This window comes from Vulpes lagopus, chromosome 1 (assembly GCF_018345385.1).
Source record: "Vulpes lagopus strain Blue_001 chromosome 1, ASM1834538v1, whole genome shotgun sequence".
Taxonomy (NCBI): Eukaryota; Metazoa; Chordata; class Mammalia; order Carnivora; family Canidae; genus Vulpes; species Vulpes lagopus.
In genome coordinates, this window is record NC_054824.1 from 91,238,583 (window position 1) to 91,246,436 (window position 7,854).

The 7,854-nt window shown below is 48.8% G+C and overlaps 1 long non-coding RNA gene across 1 annotated transcript; it reads right to left on the bottom strand.

Annotated features, from left to right (window-relative positions):
• Positions 1–383: 383 nt before the first annotated feature.
• On the bottom strand, positions 384–7,567 carry LOC121497884. Its single transcript, XR_005989555.1, has 4 exons — positions 7,148–7,567; positions 6,324–6,708; positions 4,082–4,189; positions 384–1,612 (listed from the first exon to the last, which is right to left on the bottom strand). It is a non-coding gene; the product is annotated as an uncharacterized LOC121497884 (long non-coding RNA).
• Between the last annotated feature and the right edge of the window lie 287 nt (positions 7,568–7,854).

Sequence of the window (7,854 nt, forward strand, 5' to 3'; positions counted from 1 at the left end):
ATTTATCCAAAATCCTATTACTCGGGACATTTCAATCATGGTGGAATAAGGTCTCTGATTTGGATCCTTGTTAATTTAGAAATGGTCTCCTTCCCTGGGGACATTCAGAGCTTCTGAGGCCAGCTGGCAAAGAGGCTTGAATTTGAACACTGCAAAGTTAGGAATGTGAGCAAGAGCTTTTTTTTTTTTTTTAATTCAATTCATTAATATATAGTGTATTATTAGTTTCAAAGGTAGCACTCAGTGATTCATCCGTTGTATATAACACCCAAAGCTCATTACATCACGTGCCCTCCTTAATGCCCCTCACCCTATTACCCTCTCCCCCCATCCTAACAAGAGCTTTTTAATTCTTGGTTTAAAATAGCCTATGAGGTCTGGGGCTTTGCCCACCCTCATTTTCTCCAGGGATTTCAGCTCCTGTCCCTAGGATCTTCCCCCAGCCCTAAACACTGCCACAACTGTCCTGGATGGCTTCAGGACCTACAGGGAATTGGACTTTGTCAACACGTAGAGCCATTAAGCTAAGAATGGCTCAGACTCTGGGGAATCTCTTCTGACCACAACCTCCCCTGGCCTGGCCTTGGCTCCACAGAAGTCCTCATCACAGCATCCACTGTTCCTTTCTTATTCATAGACGAAGAGCTGTAGAGTCCTAATGCTGGCTGAGCCCTTGGAAAGCAGCCTGTTCAGGGATTTGAGCTTAGGAACCCCCTTTTCAAATGAAATCATACCAGAATGCCCCATAAAAAAAGAACAGAAAAGAACAGAGTTACTCTGAAAAAAGCATGAGTGTAGACCCCAACCACTCATCATGTCTTAGGTTCTGGTTTTATAGTTGGCACAGTGGAGGCAGAAACATGTGGGGTTTTGAATAAATTTGGTTAGTGGCCCTTGGACTTTTGTTCCTGTTGGGCAGAGACTTGGCCTCCAGCCAAATCCCTGTTCACCGGCACTTCTCCCAATATTCTTGGAAGGCTCCAGAGAGTTTCTCTCATATGATCAAGACTGAAATCGCTCATCTCCCCAATGAGTCCATTGTTGTTGTCTCCACTCTGTTCCCCTCTCTCCTGCCCTTGCTGCCCTCCTGAGCTCCAGGCAGGGTACTCCTAACCTGCACAGGCATTGCCACTGCCTCTGCTGGGCACTTCCACCGCCCGCTGTAGGCACTGCCCCACCTCCGGGGTACCCCTGCTAGGACGGCAGGGATCCCCTCGGAGATCCTGAGGTTGACTTCCTCCTTTATGCATTCCATTCTGGGAAGGGGTCCCTAAGCAAGTTAATCTTTTAGAGAATAATTCATGAAAACAGCTTTTTATGTTTGCTCACAGTCTTCTCTCTCCAATGACCTGAATACTGAGTCAGTAAAAGGCTGGGATGAGGACTCATCTGTATTACTGAGAATTAAAGTTCTGGTTCTGGGTCTGGCTTATCGGCTGGGTTCTGCCCTCTAAGATGAGTTCCCATCTTCAGGCTCCTTGGTTTCTCAGGCAAATCATTTCTCCAGCAGTTCGCTGGACGCGTTGACTCACAGTGGTGGGTAAGATGTAGACATCAGCTGGGCCATCCTCTCTGGCCCCATCTCTGGACTGCTCCCTACCCGCTCCTGCCCCTAGAACACACAGGAGAAACAAAATTTGTAAGGAACTTAATTTAAATTTGATTGATGTTTACCAAAAGCAGAGATCAGGGTATTCTGAGAAAACTTTCTGAAGGTAAAAATTCATCGTGGGTATAAATCAATGAGAACCGACCTGAGCAATTAATTTTAAAATTCTGATCAAGCAAACCAATTACTGTACAGGATCTAAAGAGAACACAAAGATTTACCTAATGACCAGGAAATACGAGAACTGCGTGCACACACACACACATACGCACGCACACACACACACACACACACACACACACACACACACACTTCCCTAAACCAGAAAGGAAAGGAGAAAACTTTTCCATTCCTGTTCTCTTCTCTTAGGGTTGGTTTAAGACTTTGCTCCTTGTAGAATTATAAGAAATATATATATCTGCCCCCAGTTCCTGACAGGAGCTCCCAAAACCCTTATAAATCCCTAAGTAACAAGAGCATGAGGAGCATCTCTTGTTCTAGTGAGGTGACTCTGGGTGGGCTCCTGGATGGGGGCTGGTTGGCAGAGATCAAGGTGTGATTAGAAGCTTGGGATTTTCAGCCCCATCTTCCATTCTTCAGAAAGGGGGATGGCTGGAAATGGGGTTAATAACTGATCATGTCTATGTAATGAAGCCTCCATAAAAACCCAAAAGCGTGGGGTTTGGAGAGCTTCCAAGTGGGTGAACACATCTATGTACCAGGAGGGTGATACACCCCCAGCTTCCCAGAGACAGAAGCTCCTGCACTCCAGAAGTTCCCAGACTTCATCTTCTGTATCTCTTCATCTGGCTGTTCATTCATATCCTTTAGCAATCCTTTAATAAACTGGAAAACTTAAGTAAGTGTTTCCTTGAGTTCTGTGAGCTGTTCTAGCAGAGTGTTGAATCCAAAGGGGAGGAGGTCATGGGAATCTCCAGTCTGTAGTCAAGTTAGACAGAACTTGTGGCTAACCCGGGAACCCCCTACTTGCGATTGGCATCTCAAGTGGGGAGAGGGGACAGTCTCGTGGGCCTGAGCTCCTAGCCTGGGGGACACAACACTATCTTCAGGTAGACAGCATCAGAATTGAGCTAAACTGTAGGACACCAGCTGGCATCGCAGAACTGCTTAGTGGTGTGGGGAAAACCCACACAACTGGTGTCAGAAGCATTGTCAGTGTGATCGTCGTGTCAGGGTAAGGAAGAAACACAGGAGGAAGACTGGAGGTTTGTTCCCACGCGTACTCAAAGTGTGGTCCACGGACCAGCCCTGTCGGCGTCACGGGGAGCTTGTTAGACGTGCAGAACCTCCGAGCCCACTCAAGAGCTACTGAGCCAGAACACGCAAGTTAACAATGTGGGAGACTTGCCCACACTTTGAAGTCATGAGGCACTGCTCTGCACATGCAGAAACTGTGCCTCAGATCCTTTCAGACTCCACATGTGGATGAGGTACAACAGGAACAAAGTCCTGGGCACTTGGAAAGGAACAGGAGCAAAGAGGAGGAAGAAGGATGCTGGGAGTGTCTGAGGGAAAAACAAACTTCATACTTGTCACTCCTGCCAAGGATTGGCTCTGGGCACCAGCCTTTAGAGTTGGAGCCAAGAAAAACATCATCCAGCTATCCAATTTCAAATAGGAACCGTGGGTTTTCTCCAACTGCAGAGGGAGGCTGAGATCAGGGACACTGGCCCAGCAGACGGGGACCCCAGCTTCCTGCTTCCTGGCCCGTCGCAGCCCCGGAAATCTTGTGTAAGAAACTGGCAACTGGCTCGGGAAAGAATGAGACATAGTCACTGTTGTGTCCCCCTTGAATGGAATCAGGGGATGCTCTGCCTCGAGATTCGATTTCCAGCCTGACAACAATGTTCAGGACGTGTAAGTGGGGGAAGAAAATCCTAACTTCAGTCGGTAATGATGACACAGCCCAAGATTTTTTTCTGTCTAAGCCTCCTTATGCTGGGGCAGTTAGAGATCTGCAGGAGAGAAGCAGGTAAGTACCCGGCTTTGCAAAATAACACTAGCTCATTCGCAGAGGATGGGTAAAGGTCAGTAACTGGAACGTCTGAAAACGAGTCCTATCTCGGGCTCTTCCACGCACAGGCCTGCTGTCCCAATGATGAATTTCTCACTGGGAAAGCACAAGATAATGGCACTGCAGGAATGGGGGGCAAAACCTGCACAGGCATGGCTCTCCCGCATCCTGTGTGGCTCACGCTCTGTCCCAGCGAGGAGATCAGCCGGGGATGCAAGTCGGGCTGGATGTGCACCCTGCATGCACACCCTTCTCTGGATAAATACCACTACCCCGTATGTTTTTCTTTTCCACTCGGAGAATCTGTCTTGGTGACCCAGGAAATCCAGGGCTTGCACCAGATGCTGTGCTGTGGATACAGGGCCTCCACTTGGCCAAACAGACGCCCATGACAATGCAGAATTAGAAGTGGAATCAGGGCGATGCGTCTCACTCACCGCTCACAGAGCTCTGGAGACAGGCTGCTATTAATCACTCCAGCCGCATCTATGAGGCTCTTCTCATTTGGCCACGGCTCATAGTCACAGATGCACAGCCAGGGTCTCCTGTTAAATCAAACCCAACAGCTCTATGATAAGGATGACACAGGTGAATGGGGGGCAAAGTGTGCACTCTCAGCCATGTGTCCACACTATTGAAAAAGAGAAAGAAAATGTCTCCTGACTACCAACCAAGTGTCAGATCATTAGTTACTCTCTCTCCTTTTCTCTTTCTCTGTCTCTCTCTCTCTCTATATATATACATATATTTACATGTAAATAGAACCCCTACTTCAGCTTGGGAGCCAATCTGTGAGAACCAGAACTTGTTGCACATGGAATCAACCCCACATAGGGAGAGGTAGACCTACTGCCTCCTGTCCTTTGCTCCAGGTGGCGACAGCGGAGAGCTGAGCCTGCTGCTCATCTTTCCACTGAGCTTTATATAATTTTATATATTATATATATATATATATTTACATGTAAATACATATACATATATAGACACATCTATATGTAAATATATATATCATACAGTATAGAAACTCAGGTCTAGGGACACCTGGGTGGCTCAGTGGTTGAGCATCTGCCTTCGGCTCAGGGTGAGATCCCAGGATCCTGGGATTGAGTTCCACATCAAGCTCCCTATGGGAAGCCCTCTGCCTATGTCTCTGCCTCTCTTTATGTGTCTCTCATGAATAAATAAGTAAAATCTTGAAAGAAAGAAAGAAAGAAAGAAAGAAAGAAAGAAAGAAAGAAAGAAAGAAAGAAAGAAAGAAACTCAGGTCTAGGAAAATGGCAGAAATAATCACAATAGAGAAGAAGATGAATAGTAGAGAACTGAGTCAGAGGGCATAGAGAAGATGAAAAAAGAAAGAGGGAAAGGAAAAAGAGAAAGAGAAAAAAGAATAAGAAGAAAAGGCCAGGAGCAGAAAGCAAACTGCATTCATAACCAGACTTCCTGTGCTGGGGTCCCACTTACAGGTCACTTTGCCATTTAGAGGTTGGTGACCTGGTACAGGTCACATAGCCACAGTCTCTTAATCTGTAAAGCGAGAGCAGCAATATCCCGCTAACTGCTCCACTGGCTTGTTGTCAGGATCAAATAATCTGTTGCCAAGTTCTGTAAAATTAGAAGTGCTACACGAATGGAAGCTCTTCAAATGGTGGTCAAAGACTGGACGAGAATCAGAAGACCAGCTCCCCAGTGGAGAGTGAAGGGCAACATCTACCAAAGGGTGAACAGAGCAAAGAACCCCTACTTCAGCTTGGGAGCAACCTGTGAGAACCAGAAGATCTTGTTGCACACGGAATCAACCCCACATCGGGAGAGGTAGACCGACAGCCTCCTGTACTTTGCTCCAGGTGGTGACAGCAGAGAGCTGAGCCTGCTGCTCATCTTTCCACTGAGCTTTCAGAGAGTCAGGGTGGAGACCCCCACCCTCACCCCCACCCCCATTCCACCAATTTCTGTGTGAGAATTAAGAGCAATCACCTCCTCTCTTCTGGGCCAGGAGCATATCACCGAGCTGTCTGACGCTTGTGTTTTATGCTTTTATTCATGACAGCCTGGGAAACCAGGGCAAAGTGCAAATGTGGTGAATGTTGGGGGTGGTGGGCAAGGCAGGGCAATCTGGGATGAAAGAAACAGAAAGCTTGGATTTATGTGACACAATTCAGAAATCACGGAGTACTGAAGAAGTTTTTGATGAAATAAAAGTCCGGGAAAAAGAAACCAGAGAATAAATTAGCTGTAAAAGGCTCTCTTGTGTTTGTTTGTTTGTTTTTCCTTTTGTTTTTTTGTAGGCCAGAGTATCAGAAAGGGGGGAGCCTAATATGAATAGTCTCTTTGAGGTGAGGACCATGGGTGAATTTTTGACAATGGAGCTGATGGGGGTGTTGTTTGGCCCGAACTGGAAATAAGGCCTGATCAAGTCTATTAACTGTGCCCAACCAGAGAGGATCACAGAGCTGCAACTGGAAATATCCACCTGTTTAGTGTGTGCATCAAGATTTCTGATTTTTTCCATGTACTGGCTGGAGGTACTGGAAGAAAGATGCTACAGAATGAAGGAGAAGGGCTCAGATCTAAGCAAATATCTCTTTGCTTTTCCTTCCTCCCTTGGGATGGGTAGAGTGGGCTGAACATTGTCCTCAAACATATGGCCACATCCCAATCCCCGGAACACGTGCATCTTACCTTGTTTGGGAAAAGGGTCTTTGTGGACACGGCTAAGTTAAGGATCTTGAGATGAGGAGATCACTGTCCCAGGTCGACTGGGGGACATCACAGAATGAGGCCATCACAAGAGTGAGGCCAAGGGAGATTAAAGAGTCATGCAGAAGAGAAGTCCATGTGAGGTGGTGGTAGAGATTGGAGTCACATGGCTTTAAGCAAAGGAAGGCCTGGACCCTCCAAACCTGGAAGAGGCAAGGAAGGATTCTCCCCTAGAGCCTCCGGAGGGCGCGTGGTCCTGCTGCCACCTTGATTGCAGACTCCGGGCCTCCAGAGCCGTGAGACAATCCATTTCTATCGGTTTTAAGCCACCATGATTGGGGCAATCGATTACAGCAGCCATTGGAAACTAGTGCAGGGGGAAGAGGGAAAAGTTACCCCGTGGAGGAAACAACTTTAACTCTTCTGACCTCCCTCTTTGGTCCAGATCTAGGTCCATTTGCCAGATCAGGAGACATGGAGCGAGCAGCCCGCGCTCTGGGCAGAGCCTGTGGGGGGTTTCAGCGCTGAGGAGACCACTCGACACATGCTCCCCACAGGACCCGGAGACAGGGGAAGGCCTCAGGCCCGAGGCTAAGGAATAGACGCATCCAGCCTCTCATCAAAGCCCAGCAAGCCTGGGAGATGGAAATGGAAGCTCCCAGAGTTAGTTGTGAGAGGAGTTGCTGCCACCTGGGTTTGAACCCTACCTCCCCCATTCATTGGCTGCATACCTGTAGCCCCCCTCTCCTTCCCTCCCACCCCCCCTTCAGTTTCTTCATCTGTAGAATGGAAGTGAGGAAACCTACCTCACAGGCTGGTTGATGGGAGGTTTGAAGCATGGCTTGGCTTCCTGAGGGGCTTCCAGATGGCTGTTGCTGTCCCCGCCTACGATCTCAGGGCCCAGGAGCCCAAGGCCCCTCCTCATGCAGGGCTCAGCTGGGCATGTGAAGGCGCCAGGACACACAATGCCACGTCCATGCTGGGGCGTGCCTGCGGTTCTCAGGACCTACCTTTCTAAGCTCCCCAAATCACAAGGGCTAGAAACCTGCGAACTGTGGCTCTCAGACCCCCCTGCCGGCTGGTTCCAGTTCAGATGCCACTCATGCGAGGCACAGGCATGAGAGCAGGGATCCTATTTTTGGCTCCAGCTTGCATGGCAGGAGTCTAAGAACAATGGTACAGGCGGCCCTAGCAGCAGCGGGGTCCCACAGGGCAGGATGGAGGCCGTAGGGGGCAAGGCCTGTGGGCCCAGGGGGGGCCGTGAGGCTGGGGGGCCGACTGCAGTGCTGGGCCCCAGGGGCATGTGACTCCTCCCACCCACCCCCCACTTTCACTCCTTCCCTTCCAACAACTTGGAAACTTTACTCCCCATATGAAATCCCTCTTTGCTCCAAATCCCTACCATGACTTCCACCTTCTCGACTGAATCTGCCACCAGAACATCAGTCTTCTGCCCGAAGCTTGGAGATGTTAGGGTCCCCTGAAGGTATTCCTCAACGGGAAACACCACCTG